Source organism: Callithrix jacchus, chromosome 3 (genome assembly GCF_049354715.1).
Source record: "Callithrix jacchus isolate 240 chromosome 3, calJac240_pri, whole genome shotgun sequence".
NCBI lineage: Eukaryota > Metazoa > Chordata > Mammalia > Primates > Cebidae > Callithrix > Callithrix jacchus.
The window spans coordinates 159,988,424-160,008,618 of NC_133504.1; positions in this window are offsets into that span (position 1 = coordinate 159,988,424).

Sequence of the window (20,195 nt, forward strand, 5' to 3'; positions counted from 1 at the left end):
AATACCTAGGAATACAACTTACAAGTGATGTAAAGGACCACCTCAAGGAGAACTACAAACCAGTGCTCAAGGAAATAAGAGGGGCACAAATAAATGGAAAACCATTTCATACTCATGAACAGGAAGAAGCAATATTGTGAAAATGACCATATTGTCCAAAGCAATTTATAGATTCAGTGTTATTCTCATTAAGCTACCACTGACTTTCTTCACAGATTTAGAAAAACTACTTTAAATTTCATACTGAACCAAAAAAGAGCCAGTATAGCCAAGACAATCCTAAGCAAAAAGAACAAAAGCTGGAGGCATCATGCTACCTGACTTCAAACTATACTACAAGGCTACAGTAACCAAAACAGCATAGTACTGGTACAAAAACAGAACAGAAGAGAGGCCTCAGAAATAACCCCACACATCTACAACCATCGGATCTTCAACAAACCTAACAAAAATAAACAATGGGGAAGGGATTCCCTATTTAATGAATGGTGTTGGGAAAACTGGATAGCCATATACAGAAAACTGAAACTGGACCCCTTCCTTATACTTTATAAAAATTAACTCAAGATGGATTAAAGACTTAAACATAAGACTTAAAACCATAAAAACCCTAGACGAAAATCTAGGCAATACAACTCAGCTCATAGGAATTGGCAAAGATTTAATGACTAAAACACTGAAAGCAATGGCAACAAAAGCCAAAATTCACAAAAGGGATCTCATTACACTAAAGAGTTTCTGCTCAGCAAAAGAAACTATCATCAGATGGAACAGGCAACCTACAAAATGGGAGAAAAAATTTTGCAATATATTCATCTGACAAAGGACTAATATCCAGAATCTGCATGAAACTTAACAAAAATTTACAAGAAAAAAACAAAAAAAATCTCAACAAAAAGTGGGTGAAGGATATGAAGAGAGACATCTCAAAAGAAGACATTTATGTGGCCAAGAAACATATGAATATAAGCTCACGATCACTGGTCATTAAAGAAATACAAATCAAAATCACAATGAGATACGATTTCACACCAGTTAGAATAACAATCATTAAAAAGTCAAGAAAAACAGAGACTGGAGAGGATGTGGAGAAAGAGGAATGCTTTTACACTGTTGGTGGAAGTGTAAATTATTTCAACCATTGTGGAAGACAGTGTGGTGATTCCTTAAGGATCTTGAACCAGAAATACCATTATTTTGTATGCTTTTAACAAAGTAAGCATAATTATTATAAAATTTATGTCTTAAAAAACTCAATATCTGTGGATATATTGGTCAGGATTCTTAAGATAGACAGAACTAATAGGACATATGTAAATATGAAAGAGAGTTCATCAGGGAGAACTGGCTCATGTGATCACAAGACAAAGTCCCGCAATAGGCTGTCTACAAGCCAGGGAAGAAAAAACCCAGTAGTGGCTCAGTCTAAGTCCCAAAGCTTCAGAAACAGGAAAGTTGGCAGCACAGCCTTTTCTGTGGTTGAAAGCCCAAGAGCCCCAACAAAACACTGGTGTTAAGTCCCAGACTCCAAAGGCCAAAGAAGCTGGAGTCTAATGTCAAAGGGTGGGAGGAACAAAGGAAGAATCCCATATGGGAGGAAGAAGGTAGCCAGAAGACTCAGCAAGCCAGCTTATTTCACTTTCTTTCATCTGTTTTGTTCTAGCCATGCTGGCAGCTGATTGGATGGTGCGCACCCACATTGAGTCTGGGTCTTCTCTCTCAGTCCACTGTCTCAAATGTCACTCTTCTCTGACAGTACCCTCATGGACACACCCAGAAACAATACTTTACCAGCCGTCTAGGCATCTGTCAATCCAGTCAATTTGACACCTAATATTAATAATCACAGTGGACTTATTTCTTTTATTATTGGTTTTTCAAGAATGTTTCATACCTCTGTGTTTCAGTTCTGGGGTGTGTGTGTGTGTGTGTGTGTGTGTGTGTGTGTGTGTCCCCGCACACTGAATAAAGGAGTATATGTATGCTGAGTATGGGAATAACTACAGAACTTGATAAAATAATTTTCTTCCAAAAATACGTACTTTTAATTCTGCTGTTGTTCTTTGGAATTCCAAAAATCGACCATATGAGAATCTTATTTCAAGAGAGGAAATGACTAAAAGTTGAGCTGCAGTTTTCTGCATATGGCTATCCAATTTTCCCAATACCATTCATTAAATGCTTTTGAGTACCAATCTATAGCTGGACAACATCCCTTTATTCCTCAGTTGCCGTAAGTATAGCTCTTTTCATTTTTAAAGTAGGCTTCCTCAGAATCAACTGATTTTTTTTCGGGGAAAAATCTACTCCCGAAACCAGGCTTATCTCCCCAGGCTTTTGTCTAGCCCTGAATCTTGGTCATTTTTCCCTATCTTGTTAGTTGTTTGCCTTTAAAAAAGTAATTTTCATAATTTTGGACTGAATTTTAAAATTGTCCTTTCACATTTCTTATTGCTTCTTTAAATTGTATTCTGTTATAATGCTGCTCTTTAATTACTTACTGAAGGACCTACTGAAACTCTGTTACCTATTTATATATAAAGAGAAATCATAATTTTAAAATAAATTATATTTTTACATCACTTTAAGATTTACAGATAAAATGAGAAGATAGAACAGAGTGTTCTCACATATCCCACATCAGATTTCCCTGTTATCGGCTTATATTAGTATGCTACATTTGTTATAATTAATGAACCAATCTTGATACATCATCATCATCTAAATTTCATACTTTACTCAGATTTCCTGTTTTTATCCCTTGTCCTTTTTCTGTTCCAACATCTTAGCTAAGATACTATATTGCAATTCATTGTCATATCGTCTTTGATAACTCTTAGACTTTCTTGATATTTTCTCAGACTTCCATTGTTTTGAATATTTTGAGAGTTTTAAATAATACTTGTCTGCTATTTCCTAGAGTACTCCTATATTGAAATTGGTATTTTTTTTTCATGGATAGACTAGGGTCATAAAGTTTGGGAAGGAAAACCACATAAAAGTGCCATTTTTATTTTATCATATCAAGGGCACATACTATTAACACGATAAACCAGTGTTAATGTTGACCTGGATCACTTGGCTGAGGCAGTGTTTTTCAGTCTTTTTCACTGAAAATTCATTCTTTTCACCCTTTCCATACTGTAGTCTTTGGATGGATATTATTGTATGTGGCTTACACTGTAGTCTTTGTAAAGGCATCATCACATGCCACTCATACTTAGGATATGAAGAAATAGGCTCCAAATCCTTGAGGTCGAAGTCTCTAGATAAATTATTTGAAATTCTTCTCCATGAATAATTTCTTACTTTGTTTGTTTATATCACTATAGATTTGTGAATATTTTGTACTTTGGGTAATAATTCAGTGCTTCTTTATTTATTTTGTACTCAGATTGATCCAGATCAGGCCTTTGGGAGTTCTTTCTTAAGACTCTTTGACGTTCCATCATCAATGTAAATATTCTTTAGAATCCTTCCTTATTTATGGCACTACAAGATGTTTCAGCCTTATTTTGTATATTTCCAGCCCCTGTCCTAGAATGAGTCATTTCCCTAAGGGTTCTGGTTTTTTTATTTAGAGAATGAAGAAAACAGAATCTTAGCATTAGATGGGCTTGTTGCCACTAATTAATTTATATGTAGTCATATTTATATTAAGCAAATCTAAGTTCATCCTGATGTCTCCAACTGCAATCCACAATTACATGAATCATTCCAGTCTTCTTCCCTGGCTGATCAGTATAGTAACACTCCCAAAGTAAGAAACTTGGCTTCTGCCATCTACCATCCATTTACTTAAATTTTCAATTTCAGTATAACTGTATAATCACATTTACTTTTAAATTTTGTTACCTTAGCAATTCAGTTTTATCCTTTGTACTACTATAGTCAAATTAAATAGTAAACCATTAACTACAGAGACAAAATCTTAAAGGTAAATTTTGATTTTCACACTTAAGAAAATAATTCATTCTTTAATTATATGCAATAGTGCATGTCACAATTTTACAAAACAAAGAAAGCCAAATTAGTGTTGATGGGATTTTGTGATAATCAATAAAGAGTTTACTAGAACACAAAATATAATTTAAAAATAAATATTTTTGCATGTTACATTTTTTGTTATTTAGTGATATTATATACTATATTAAGTAGTCAAAGTTAATATTAATATTTCATTTACAGAATTCAGAATTTAAAAGCATAGTCAGTAATAAAATATTTTCACTACATCATAGAATTAAATAAAAATTTACTAGTATAAATGTATTTCTCCATTGCGAATCATTTAATTAAAATCAATTATTATCTATTGAACAAAAATCCACACAATGAAATTACCTACCAAAACAAAGCTAAAATGGCTATATGAATACAAGACAAAGTAAACTTCAAAACAAGAAAGAGTATCTTATTTCTTGGCATAGAGGAGGATATTACCTGTCTGGGTGTGGTGGATAATGCCTTAATCCCAGCTCTTGGGAGTCTGAGGCATTTGCTCTGCATCAACCACAGTACTAAATATCGTCAATTTTTTTAAAAAAAATAGCCATTCTAATATGTATATGGATTTAGCTTGCATTTTTTGTTGAAGATCTTCTTCTGAGATTTTTCTGTTATCCATATATTCACTTTACAAAAGTATTGACAAACACATTTCACTCATTTTTTAAATTTTGCTACTTGTTTTCTTACTATTGAGTTTGGAGAATTATTTGTATAGCTTGATGTAAATCCTTTGTTGGAAGTATGACTGAAATATTTTCTCTACATCTGAGTTTGATGAAGTCCGGTTTTTCAGTTATTTCTTTTATGGATTGATTTTTGGTGACACTTTAAAAAATTCCATGCTTAATTCTAGTTCATAAAGATTTTCACCCAATTTTTTTTCATAGTTTTATAGATTTATAGATTATATTTGGATCTATAATTTATGTCTAATAATTGATATTTTAAAAATATATGAGTTATATATATTTCTATGCTTTTAAGAATATACATGTACATCCATTGTACTAGGACCATTTGATGAAAGGACTATTACTTCTCCATTGAATAACACTGGAGCAGGGAGAACTTCAATGAGTTGAAGAGTATGAGAAAGCAGACAAACTAAAGCAATCTATTGCCTGTACCCGCCTTGGACAGCCAGCAAGTCATTCCTTGGAAGGATATCTACACAGAGGATCCAATTTTCTACAACATCCTCTAAATTCTTTCTCCTGTCATTTACATTCCACCACAGAAACTCTTATATAACCCCTTTCATTCTATGAAAATACAAAATAATTTTCCTTTAAACTGAAATTTCCAAAAATTACAGTTTGGCATTAATACATTGGGGTCAGAGTAATCAGAAGCTTAGTATATGTTATAAAGTGCATCTCTCATGTGTTCCAGGCTCCTACCAACATGGGGAACACAACATGACTCAATATCTCAATAGACTACTCTGCCATGCTCTTTTATTGGTAAACAATAGGGCTTGGAAAAACATTACCTACATTCTCTGCTTGTATTACTACATCCTTTTGCAACCATGGAGGAGACATCTTTCTAGTATGTACATCTTGTCCTGACTCAGTTTTCCACCAGGACAAATATTTCCATGTGAAAGCCGATAGGGTTGTGTGAAGCACAGTCTCTTAAGAACATCACTGATAGGCTGGATAAAGAAAATATGACACATATAGACCATAGAATACAGCCATAAAGACATGAGTTCATGTCCTTTTCAGGGACATGGATGAAGCTAGAAACCATCATTCTCAATAAACTGACACAAGAACAGAAAACCAAACACTGCATGTTCTCGCTCATAAGTGAGTGTTGAACAACTAGAACACATGGACACAGGGAGGGGAACATAACACAACAGGGCCTGTAGAGGGGTGGAGGCCTAGGGGAGGGATAGCAGTGGGTGGCGGGATTGGAAGGGATAACATTAGGAGAAATACCTAATATAGGTGATGGGGGGATGGATGCAGCAAAGCGCCATGGCACATGTATACCTATGTAACAAACCTGCACATTCTGCACATGTACCAGAACTTAAATAATAATAAATAGATTTAAATTATACTTAAAGTATAATAAATAAATTTTAAGAAAAGAATATATAAGGGCAGTACATATTATATTAAAAATGAATTCCTTCCTTTTTACAAAAGAAGTTTCTATGAACAATTTTTTTTTATTCAAAAGTATTTTTTTAACCAGAATGTTAAGCCTAGGTGAAAACATATTTTGGATCTGGACAATCATTTAATTTGCATTAACTAATTTGAAGACCAACTATCTTTGGCTTAATGTCAACTAAATCAGTACTCATTCTTATTCAGTGTACATCGTTCTTTCCCTGATCCCAAAATTTAGTGTGTATTCATCTTCGAAGTAATTGCCTTACTCTATGGTCTCAGGAACCAAGATCTCAGATAGCAAGCGGTATCCACCATTTTTGTTTCTGCCCTTTGGCTGAAGCCATTATCTTTTCTTTTTAGGATCCTGGATGTCTGTTGTTAAAAAAGAAAGAAATAGCTCCTGAGTCTAACTTCCTTTTGGATCAAGGTTGGCTTCATTTCTTTTTATTGCTTTGGTTTTATGAGGCTCACCATCAGCCATTTTAGAGGTCTCTAGAATTATACCAATATGCAGTCCAGAAAAATTTAAGGGGACACACTGGTCACCACACATGTCAGGCTTCAAACCTGTATTATCCTTGCAGATGCAGTTTTGATGTGAATATATCAAGTTTGGACTTCAGTATTTTTGTCTTATAGAGAAGATTCAGTTTTCAGCCTCCAGAGACGCACCATGTATCCATACTAGTTCAGGGTCTTCAGAAATCTGATGTTCTCTCTCAGAAGCAACTCAAATTCATCTTCTTGTATTTCTGCCATTAAGCATATTTTACCCCTCCAACCTGACAAGCAACTAGCTATAAACCTGTCACTTATCCCTTCCAGCATAATTTCCTCTCAGGGTCTAGAATTCATTAAAGACATGTGGCAAGAGTCCTCTGAGGCAAAGAAACAGAGATGTGTGAGGACAGAAAAAGGTACCTGTCATTCTGCCTTTCTCCAGAGAATCTGAGGTGGAAATACTATTTGTAACAGATTTTACCATTTTCTCATATAATTAATTGATAAAGCAAATTTTCTGTAGCTCACCTTTCTTCTGTCTTCACTATACATTCATCACTAGTTATCTAATTCTTCATGATCAACATTACTAGAATGCTTTTATGTACCTCTTACCTTACTAAGCACTTTTTATCTCTTTTAATCCTCATAAAAACTTGATAAGATAAATATTACTATTATTTCCATTATAAAGATAAGGAAACTGAGAACAGAAACAAAACTGAGCAGCTTATCTAGGATTATGTAATGAATATGCAATGGACAGAGGAACCTATGCTCTTAGCTATTGCAGTAGATTGCATTGTTACACCCTAATTTTTAGTGAATTACTAGAAGGGAATTGAACAAAATTATGAATCCAAGAAAAAGATAAACTTTGCTCATTACTGAGAACCTTTAAATGAATATATATTTCATTCTGTTACTGAACTATGATTAAAACACCCATCCAAAGTGTTCAAAGGAGATGCAAAATGAAAGCTTACCAAGTTTATAAAGCTGAAACAATGACCATCAGATAAAACTAACCCTATCTCATCTGCATCGTTGTACCCAAATCCCTAAGAGAAGAGTTATCCTCGGCTGTATTCACAGGAAAATAATTATCTAGGTGCTTGCCACTTCTACGGCTGATTCTCTAAGGAGAATCATGAAAAAGTTCTCCTCTCCTTGGCCAGGGAGCATAGTTTGTTGTCCTCTCTAAGCTATAAACAGAAACAGAAGTTCCTTACTTCCCCTGTTACAACATTTTTTAGATAGAAGTATTTATTAAAAGTTTTAAGAACTTTGGACACCAACCAGAAGGCTTTCTTATAAACATTCTATTATTAAGCTTCCCCAGCTGCATATTAAAACCTTTGTGGTTCACAGAGGTATATCTGTGTTCCAGCTGCACTATGCAACAACAGTGGCAAATTTTGAGGTTTAATTAAAGAATACTTATCATAGATGCATGGTACGAGAATGTTGGATGACAAAACCCTGGTGTTGTGAAATTAATTATATCACCATAGTGGACCCAGTGCATGTGGAAAACTTGAACCCAGAGAAACAACTCATTAATCTTCACAAGCTCTCCCTAGGTAAAGGAGCTATTTTTTTGCATTTACAACAAGCCTTTAAGAGGTAACCTCTGAGGGATTTCCCCCCCTTATATCAATTGTTTATGCGGCAGAAATAAATTAAAACTAAGAAACACTAAATGTTAAAAAATGCACACAGTTTTAGTTAGCTCTGTTCTTCAAAACCCTGCAAAAATGCTTTTCAAAAAAGCTTTCATACAGCTTTTAGCTACTATTTATTTGACACATACAATGAGGCCTCCACACACTGGGAGTCTTTCCTGTGTAACTTTTAATAGTATAATATTTCTAAATTTGATGTCACTATCTTTGTTCTGTAGATGGAAAAACGGAGGTATATATATTAGCTATATAACATACTTAGTCTGGTTATGAATTCAAGTTCTATTAGTTAAAACCTACTGTAAAACCCAGAGTTGTAAACAAAGCAAACAAGCAAACAGACCATCAATGTTTCCAGGAGACAAGATGCCCAAGAAATTTGATGAAGTATTAGTAATTAGATACTTAAAATGCTTGTGTTTCAGATGATTGACTTGTCACTGAACTTATTTTATGTTTTTACACTTGAAAATCGCTGAATGTTTAAATTAAATTGCAAACACAAGATCACAACAATTGTTAAAAACAGTTATGTACTATTAGAAAAGTATAATTATAGAAAGTATAATTTTAAATTTGGTAACTGTTAAACTCATGACATATTATCTCTGGACAACTACAATACATAAAGAAGTGGTAAAAATTGTGAGACAGTATGTTTTGTCAATTACGTTTTTTTCACCTGTGTAAAGATATGGGAATTTAAATTCAATGGAATCCTTAGCTTCTTACAACATTGAAGGTACTGTTAAATGGCGAGATAATCATCCCTAATTTACACCTGTCTTCTACAAGTAATGCATATTTTCCCATCAGCTTGCTTATAGTTTGCATTTTTCTTAGTTACCATATATAGAATAGTTACTGAGATCACATGTATTAGACTCAAGATCTTCTTATTTCTTGAAAAATAGGAGTATGATAGCCCATGACTCACAGTCACGGCTGACATGCATCAAATTTGCTTCAAGATATTTTTAATAGTTTTCCATAAGGTCCATTCTGATTTGTTAAGCCTACACTTAGACTGCTGTTAAATATTTACTACTTGTGCTTATAATTAAAATTATATTGAAAATATCATGCAAACAATACTCTTCAACATAGCATTTTGTATAGACCTCTGTCATAATTTTTTTTTTTTTTTTTTTTTTTTTTTTTTTTGAGACGGAGTTTCGCTCTTGTTACCCAGGCTGGAGTGCAATGGCGCGATCTCGGCTCACTGCAACCTCCACCCCCTGAGTTCAGGCAATTCTCCTGCCTCAGCCTCCCGAGTAGCTGGGATTACAGGCATGCGCCACCATGCCCAGCTAATTTTTTGTATTTTTAGTAGAGACGGGGTTTCACCATGTTGACCAGGATGGTCTCGATCTGTTGACCTCGTGATCCACCCGTTTCGGCCTCCCAAAGTGCTCTGTCATAATATTTAAGGTAATATTAGAAACTTTGCATTTACGTTTTTTCTCCCTAAAATACTATGAGATCTCTGTAGACATAAAATGCCTTATCAATGTTTTTGCTCTTATAGACTTACACAGTGTTTATTGTATAGTATGTGTTCCATAGGTATACATTAAAGTGAACGTTGAACTACACAAAATTTAAGCATGTGTAATCTTATCTCTAGGAATAATTATTACAAGTCTATATTTTTATGAATATTAGGATTTTTTCAGAGTGAGTTAAAACATTTTTAAATAGTAGTCAACTTTTATTTTTAACTTCTTTTTGAATATGTGGATCCAATTTTAGAGCATTATGAGCTTAAGGGAAGGTGTCCATACAGGATGATAAATTTCCTAGCATAGCAAGGAGTCTTTAGTAAGCTACAGTAAATACTTGTAATAGTATGCTGATTGTGAGACTGAATTTGACCCTATATTCTAATCCCCCTTTCCCATTTCTTTCCATTTTCTTTGTGTCATCAGTCTTATATCAGTTACATTTTCAATAAACATATATATGATTTTTAAAAACTTCATCCTGTATGGAATATATATATAAAAATACAAAATACTTAAGGACAGAACCTTTATCCCCTTCATTGCTGTATCACTGAGAATTTATGAAACATGTGGCACATGGAATATGTTCAATGAATAATTGATTATAAAAGTCTTCTACCAGTTTTTCTTGTTCATGCATTTATGAGATTCCCAAGAAAATGGTAACTTATTTCACAAATTCAAACTTAGTTATTCTGGTCAACAATGTTTTTCTCTACTTCCCAAAACTACTGTCCACTTCCCTCTAAGTCACTTTCTGTTATCTTGAAACCGACATCTCTCAAGTTGATGCTACTTTACCTCTTCACCCCAATTATGAGCATAGACGTACTTTCAAATCTGTGTCCTCTATATGGAGAATTTCATGTTGGCATAAACCTTCAGAATTGCCTTTGTAGCCTCTAAGTTTTAAATAATACGTATTGAGCTACTTCTGTATATTTTCACAAGAAAAGGCACATGCTCTATAATAAAATTCCATTTCTTCAAATTGTTTATTAGTTAAATATAGTGCCATTACATCCAGGAAATCAATGTGAATCACAGAAATACCAAGACACAGTGAAGACAAACTTATTAAGTTTGTAGTCACCTTGAGATTACAGCTGTATAGAAGAATGGTGGCTCCTGAGTTGGAAGATGAAACATGTTACTCGCCTTAAAATTCTTTCTGTTTACATGTTTATCATATAATCAAGAAATAACACTAAATATACACAGTCATGCAGCCCATACCCCTGCTCTGCTTATGGAGCAACCATTCCTTTGCTTCTTTACTTCTCTAATAAATTCGCTTTCACTTTATGGACTTGCACCAGATCAAGAATTCTCTCTTGGGGTCTGGATCAAACCCCTTTCTAGTAACAGTACTGCCACTGTCATATCAGAAAAATCTTCATGTGAGAAAGATGTCAAGCTCATGCTGGCTGATTCGAAGTTCGAATCCTATTATTGGCAATATAGTCGCAGTTGTTTACTTGAAATGACATACTTATGTCATTGCACTTTCAATAAAATGTCTGTTCAGTATGGAGGCCTGTGTAACTATAATTTGTTAGTAATTCTTTCAAGAATTCTATTTCATGTAAGCAGCAGCTAGTTCATCTGGTAACTTAATTGACTAACTGGTTTTCTTTGGAATAGCCATCATACTTCAGTGTGCAGTGGAAGTGCTGTATGCATACTTCCCACTTCATCACCCAGAACATTGATATGTGCTCAAGGGTTGAGATTTAATCAAATTAACACTTTAAATAATGCATCAAGAACATTCTTTGATAAAACTGGCATTTTATTTTTGTGTATGTGACATGATAAAGAACAAAATGACCACCAGTACAATTTTAGGCCTACACCATGAGTTATACTAAGATGTCAGTAGTTTTACACTGCATTGCTTTTACTCCATTGTGTAAATTGCTGCACAATACAAAAGAAATAAAAAGCAAAAAATGTCTTAATATGCATATTAATAAATTATTAACTTGGGGCCATTATAATGAAAACAACTCCAGGGATCCAGGGACACACTTTGAAATCTCCTGCTGTACATTACATATTGATGGTGGCTTTGTAAAGAAGACAGCCAGTGTGCTTCCAAGTAATATAAAATTTTAAGATCGAATTTATTAAATGGCTGTTTTTCATCTCAGTGTATCTAGGGTTTAACAAATGTTGAAATTAACAATAAGAGTTACAAATTTTGGAAGAGTCAGTGAATTAAAATTCCAGGAAGAAGTTTAGCAAGTAACTGGGGAAAGAAACCAGGAGAATCACTGAAGAAATCTGCTTAATTTAAAAGTTGAATGAAAAAAAAACAACAATGCTTCCAAAATTCTAAGCACTTTTCACATTATTTCTTTAAGCAAACTAATCATTATCATTTAGCGAATCATTGGTTTATAACATAATTATTTTTTTGTTTCCTTTTGTTTTCCACAACACAGAAAATCATTTGAGTTTAATTATTTAGTACTACTTAATGTTGTCCAATACATACTACAGAAATTTAAAAAATCTATCACATGTATTGAGATATTTTTTAAATTTCGAAAAAGCGTTTTTATAGAATGGCTGCATTCATAGATTGCTTTTATTCTTTCTGTCTTTGTAATAGCAACGTTCTATATCAATACATCATGGATATTTCATATCACTGAATAATCTAAATCATCCTTTCTTATGACATCTTATAATTTTATTTTATTAACATAATATGTATTTTTACGTAAATTACGCAGTTTGAAAATATTTTTAAATAAACAATGAAGAGCATTTGCAATAGAAAAGGTAAAAATTTTCCACATGCATGAAATCATATTTATTCTGGCTGAAGTTCAAGAAAACAGAAATCAAACAGTAATAAATTCTATTTTTATTTATATGAACTTTTTTAAGCCATGAAATTTATTGTTAAGGAACAAGAAGAAAATAAGGACTCTCATAAACTGGTTCTAGGAATATAAAATTTTACAACCTTTCTACAGGGCAGTGTTGTGTATTTTGTGATGCATATAAAATGTTAAGATATACATAACTTTTCATTAGTTCATTAAATAATTCCTCAACAAATATGTATTGTTATGCTATGATTTTGTGTATATATGTATATAAAACTATAGTGTTGCTGCCCTAATGCATTTAAAGTCTTATATAAAAATATGTATATGTATAACTACATAATACAAATCATTTTGAAGGATGCTCATATGATGCTGTAACAGAGAAGAGAATATTGAACCGAGATACATCTTTACAGAATATTTTCAATGTAGATCTCCGAGACATGTAAGAGGGGAAGGAGCCGATCATGGTAAAAAGCCTTGGAAAAAAATTTCTAGCTAGAGGAAACATTAATGCAGTCTCTAGGGTAGAAGAGTTTTCAAACTTTGAGAAACTCAAACCATAATAATATAAACTTAGAAAAATAGGCAAAAGTGAAAGGAAATGTAGATCAATGGAAAGAGCTTGGGCTCTATTCTAAGTCCTGTGCATAGCTGAGGTCTTCCTTCTACTTGGCCTTCTTGATTCTAATGTTTCCCCAGTAGGAATGAAAAAAATCCTCTTTTTTCTAAGGACTCAAGCAGTTTAGTTCTCTGACAGGTACAGTGCTTTCCAGATCTGGTCACATGACAGGCAGATCTTGCAGAAATTCTCTGCTTTATCCCTGCCCATAAAACAATTTCCCTGTTAATGACACACCCAGACTGTAATGTAACAGCAGCTATTTCTAGCTAGTATTGTTTGCAACACATCCTTACCCAATTATTTTCTTTTATGAATTGATGTAGAGCTAAAACTCATGGGAACAGAGACGGCATGATACTGAACAGATTTGAACTAGTTTGCCACATATTCAACTGGTTACTTTCTGGTGTGGCTGTCATGAGTGTGCACCATGCAGAATGCCCTTTCAGAGAACCTGCTGCTCCCTTTCAAAGGTCATCACTGTGTCCTTAGGCTTTGATTCTTTGTTGTTGTTCAGAGTAAAATATACCAGAAGAGATAAAGAAAATGTCAAAAGATGTTAATAATTGATATACACTTTAATATTGTTTGTTTTTGGATTCTTTCAACTATTCTATAGGTGTAGGTTTTAAAATAAAATTTGAAGGGAAAAAAAGTTTCTTTACTGCAACTTTGGATCCATTGTAGTGTTCATGCCCAGGCATGCCCAAGCAGCTGCCAGGCAACGACTGAGCACCATAGGGGCACTAAGCATGGCTATTCCTGCCAAATGTGGACTCTTCTAATGCGTAACTTGACTCTGCAGCCCCCATTATCCCTGGTGAGACTTTCTCAGAGATATACTGAAGTCTGAGGCCCCTCCTACCAAATTCCACTCATTCTACTTTTATTCCTAACTTTGGGAGGCTTTTACAAGCTCTCTTTCGTTTTTTTCCTTCACTGACTTTTTTTCCCAAGAAATAATGTCTGAAGTACTCTCTTCTTGGCATATTCTTCTCAAAGGAATCATAACCCTTCAGTGTAGAGAATGAAGATCCAAGCTACATGCTGAAAAGAAGAGTGAGTCAAAAGCCTTTCCATTCCTTTTCTGGCTGTCCATGTTGGCAGCCAGAAAAAGATATACAACACAATGATATATCTAAATTTAACCCTGTCACTCTTTATAGTTACTGAAAATTCAGTGTGAATATACTTAATTCAAACTTTATCCTGTTTTCCTCCTAAATGTATGTATGGATGTGTAGAGTGAAAGATGCAAGAGCTGATATTACTTGGACAGCTATCACCTTTAAAATTATAACATTCTGCTAATTTCTGATAATAAATTGGTATACTTTTCTGACCATGCAAAAACATTTATAGTCTATGCTGTCCTTTTGTACTTCGGCAATTGTCTCTTTTTTATTTGCTTATACTGGCACAGCTATGTATTTCTTTGATTATTTGTATATTAAGTAAAATAGAATAATTAAGTATAAAGAAAAAGTCAAAATACTTCAGTATCATGATATCACAGTTAGTGATCTAACACAATAATCAGTTTATATTTTTTCCAAATATCAAGAATATTAGTCACTTTAAATAAACCACAGACATATTTATAGTGCAAAGAACATATTTCTTATGTGAACAAAATAATCTAGATATTATTATTAGGATTTTGAATGTACCACTAAAACAAAATGGTCCAATGAGTAAGATCCGCAAAGTCCAACAACACTGATAACTCATCAAAGACTTACTAACACACAAACGTACTCAGCAACATTTTTAGGAGATGTGGGAGTAATAACAGAAAGTAGCAGAAGGTGTAGTCAAAACCACTTACAATATAATGGTGCAAATGTGTAAATGGAAGGATAGGAGATAATAAAATTAATAATTAAAATTTAAAAATACCTTTGAAACCCAGGTTAAAAAGCATCTGAGGATACCGGGGAAATTTTCAAGTAACACTATCAAGAATACAGTTTCAACCGTGTAGAAAATTCAAGTTGCACAGGTTGAGGAGGAAATGAATATAGAGAAAACAGGGTGAAAAAGCTTGGATAATTCCTAGTATGCAAGCAGTTTCATTCCCAGTATGAAAAAAAAAAGTGTAAAATAGAGTGCCAACTATGAGGTGGAAGGAAAATAAGCTATATGTTTTAAGAATTTAGGCCTCAGAATTTGCCCAGTCTTTCTCCTGATTTCATTTTATTGTATGGATATAGTCCATAAAGTTTAACTAACTTTCCCAGGTAATATGCATATTTAAGATTAGGCTATTTTAGGCATGAAGTCTTTGCCCACGCCTATGTCCTGAATGGTATTGCCTAGGTATTCTTCTAGAGTTTTTATGGTTTTAGGTCTTATGTTTAAGTCTCTAATTCATCTTTTTTTTTTTTAATTTTTTATTGGATTATAGGTTTTGGGGTACATGAGCAGAGCATGCAAGACAGTTGCGTAGGTACACACATGGCAGTTTGCTTTGCTTTCCTTCTCCCCCTCACCCACATTTGGCATTTCTCCCCAGGCCATCCCTCCCCACCGCCCCCTCCCACTGGGCCTCCCCTTTTCCCCCCAATAGACCCCACTGTTTAGTACTCCCCTTTCTGTGTCCATGTGTTCTCATTTTTCATCACCCACCTATGAGTGAGAATATGCGGTGCTTCATTTTCTGTTCTTGTGTCAGTTTGCTGAGGATGATATTTTCCAGATTCATCCATGTCCCCACAAACGGTAAAAACTCATCATTTCTGATTGCTGCATAATATTCCATGGTGTATATGTGCCACATTTTTCCAATCCAGTCTATTATCAATGGGCGTTTGGGTTGATTCCAGGTCTTTGCTATTGTAAACAGTGCTGCAATGAACATTCGTGTACATGTGTCCTTATAGTAGAACGATTTATAGTTGGAGTGTAAATTAGTTCAACCATTGTGGAAGACAGTGTGGCGATTCCTCAAGGCCTTAGAAATAGAAATTCCATTTGACCCAGCAATCCCATTGCTGGGTATATATCCAAAGGACTATAAATCGTTCTACTATAAGGACACATGTACTCTAATTCATCTTGAGTTAATTTTTTATAATGTGTAAGGAAGTGGTCCAATTTAAGTTTTCTGCATATGGCTACATAGTTTTCCCAACACCATTTATTAAATAAGGAATATTTTCCCCATTGCTTGTTTTTGTCACATTTGTCAAAGATCAGATGGTTGTATATGTGTGGTGTTATTTCTGAGGCCTCTGTTCTGTTCCATTGGTCTATGGATCTGTTTTGGTACCAGTATCATGCTGTTTTGGTTATTGTAGTTGTAGTATAGTTTGAAGTCAGGTAGTGTGATGCCTCCAGCTTTGTTCTTTTTGCTTAGGATTGCCTTGGCTATACTAAAAGCAATGGCAATAAAAGCCAAAATTGACAAATGGGATATCATCTGTCAGCTCTAATTAAACTAAAGAACTTCTGCACAAGAAAAGAAACCATTATCAGAGTGAAGAGGCAACCTACAGAATGGAAGAAAATTTTTGCAATTTGTCTATCTGACAAAGGGCTAATATCCAGAGTCTACAAAGAACTCAAACAAATTTACAAGGGAAAAACAACTCCATCCACAAGTGGACAAAGATATGAACAGATATTTTTCAAAAGAAGACATTTATGCGGCCAAAAACATATGAAAAAAAGCTCATCATCACTGGTTATTAGAGAAATGCAAATCAAAACCACAATGAGATGCCATCTCACACCAGTTAGAATGGCAATCATTCAAAACTCAGAAAACAACAGATGCTGGATAGGATGTGGAGAAATAGCAATGCTTTTACACTGTTGGTGGGTGTATCAATTAGTTCAATCATCTGGAAGACAGTTGGGGATTTTTTAAGGATCTAGAATCAAAAATACCATTTGACCCATGGTATTTCTGGTTCTAGATCCTTGAAATACATCCAAAGGATTACAAGTCATTCTACTATAAAGATACACATATATGTATGTTTATAGCAGCACTATTCACAATAGAAAAGACTTAGAACCAACCCAAATGCTCATCAATAATAGACTGGATAAAGGAAATGCAGCACATATATAAAATGGAATACTATGTAGGTATAAAAAAGATGGGTTCATATCCTTTGCAGGGACTAACAACATTCTCAGCAAACTAACACAGAAACAAAATACCAAGCACTATGTGTTCTCATGTGTAAGTTCTCATGTGGGAGTTCAAAGTGAGAACACATGGACACAGGGAGGGGAACATCACACATCAAGGTCTATCAGTGGGTAGTGCTAGGGGAGGGATAGCATTAGGAGAAATATCTAATGTAGACGACAGGTTGATAGGTGCAGGAAACCACCATGGCACCTGTATACCTATGTAACAGACCTGCGTGTTCTGCACATGTATCCCAGAACCTGAAGTATAATAAAATAAATGTAAAAGATTAGGCTGATAATAGAACCTGTTCTTCCATTTTATCTTAGTGCTTGTTCTATTATACAATGGTGCAAGGATGCAACCTAAAATATTATGCTCAAAAGTTATTTTCATTATAATAATTTTTATGGCACTTGGTATAAAGTAAAATATATTCTTGGAGCATCATGAAGCATATAGAATCCAACTATAGATATTCTAAAATTTAGCAATATTTTATCTCCTTCTCCTTCTGTAATACACAAAGTTGGCTCGTTCTTCAGTATTTCCTTGCCTGATGATCAAAGCTAACTTTTCAGGTTTCCCTGTTGGTTTTTCATGTCATGCCTCAATGTCCTGCTGCCTTTCAGAGGCTGGATATGAGGAAAGGATCTATCATGGCACAACCCACTTTTCCTCCCCTCTATTTCTTGTATAGAGTTCTGAGAATAACTGTAGAATGTGCTAACGGTGCAATAACATGAGATAGGGAAGAACTGCCCAGGACAGTTCACCCTATCATCCTATCCTGAGATAGGGAAGAACAGCCCAGGACAGTTCACCCTATCATCCTATCCTGAGATAGGGAACAACAGCCCCGGACATCTGGGCCTTGTTTCTGTCTACCCTAGAAACAGGATGTCCTTCAGAGTTTTACTCAGTGAGTCACATGGTCATGTAACCCTGAGCAGGCTGCCTTTTGGAGTACCTCGTTGTCAGTGCAAGTGGGGTACACACATTCCACACTCTGTCCACCCGAGGCAGCTTTCTGAAGATTGGGGAACCAGTTCACAATGAGTCCTAGGCTTCTGTTGTCTTTTGCAGACTGTTCATACTTAGCAAATTTGCTTCATGTACCTTGTGTATAAGTGTGTCCTGTTTCACTGGACTGAAATTGTTAACCAGTGCACAGTGAATTTGCTCCTCATCAGATGATTAAGGATATAAAATTCCAATGTAACACAAGTGAAGAGGCACCAGAATCAAAGATAAATAATTGACAATGGGATGATTTTTAAATGTTATTCCAAGAGCTATTTCTTTTAGCTTCAACTTAGTGTAACTACATTGAAATGAAGTTACAATTTGGAGAGTAAATTTGGCTTGTAAAATTTTGTGAAAGTCTCTCTCTAACTAAATTTATCTGTGATTTTCCTGACTCATGCCACATGGGGCATGTTTCCAGTGGAGGGTTCTTGAACAAAGAATTGGACAAAATGCACAAACAAAGTAAGGAAAGAACAAAGCAGCAAAAGCAGAATGTTATTAAAAATAAACTCCACTTGTGGGAGCCGGCTCAAGCATAGGGTCTCAAGGGCTCCCTGCAGAATTTGGGGAATTTTAAATATACTGTAGAGGTTTCCATTGGTTTCTTGGTGTATGCCCTATGTAAATGAAGAGGAGGAAGTAAAGTTACAAATCACTTACTTAGCACACACCCTATGTAAATGGAGAGGATATTTCCTGTCATAGCTGAAGTGTGAATCGCCCTTATGTTCCCTGCCTCCAGATCCTATTTTCATGCCTCAGGGAGAATCTTGCAACCATAAAATTTCCCAAGTTTCTGTCTTCAGTAGTTATTGTCATTATTTACACTGTGTCAGGGGTACAGAAGCTCCTGTGTCTGGTTCCCAAAACACTTAAAACATAAATTGAAAAAGTTTGGAGTTACTTATCTTCTCTCTGCATCTACAAATTGATAGAAAAAGTGCGGCAAAGAACAGAATTGAGAATAGACATAATATAAAATAGTAAGTTCGGCTAATTTTTAGTCCCATACCCTATCACTGGTACATCTGATTCATCTGAGCTTTTGAAACAAATTGGTCAATTAGCCACTGGGTCATTTGTTTAAGATACAATTCATTTCAAAGAAAATGTCTTTTAGTTTGTTTCTTTAATGCTCTATAAAAAGTTGAGATATAGGTTTTGAGGGAATTGGTTATAGAAATAATTATTTAAATCTGCATTATTAAAAGAATGGATTTTTTTCTAGAGAAATTTATTGTGACATTTTATATTATAGAATAGTATTTCATCCTATAGGATAGTGTTTTCCTAAACTATAGATGTGTTTTATGTACAAGGAGAGTCCTTATAATTTATCTGTTTTGGCTAAGAAGCAATCATTGTGTGAATATAGCCATTACTGAATGATGGAAGAGTATGCAGTGATACAGCTATATATGTTGGATCATTTCATTTTGATATGTAGATATCTATTTCTACATATTAATTGTAAATAGAGATCAACAGATTTAAATGTAAAAGAAGTGATTCTTATTTCAGTTGCCATTCTGCTTTTTGTCATGACATAAGTTACTAAATTCCTACGTTTATTATGTTGTAAATGTGATGAATAGGAAAATGGTATCTTCAGAGACTTGGCAACATATTAAGCATCTCAATGTTTCTATATCAATATCTGACAATATAAATAATTTTGCAAACTCAAAAGGGACACTGTAGTAGTTCAGTGCCATGTAAT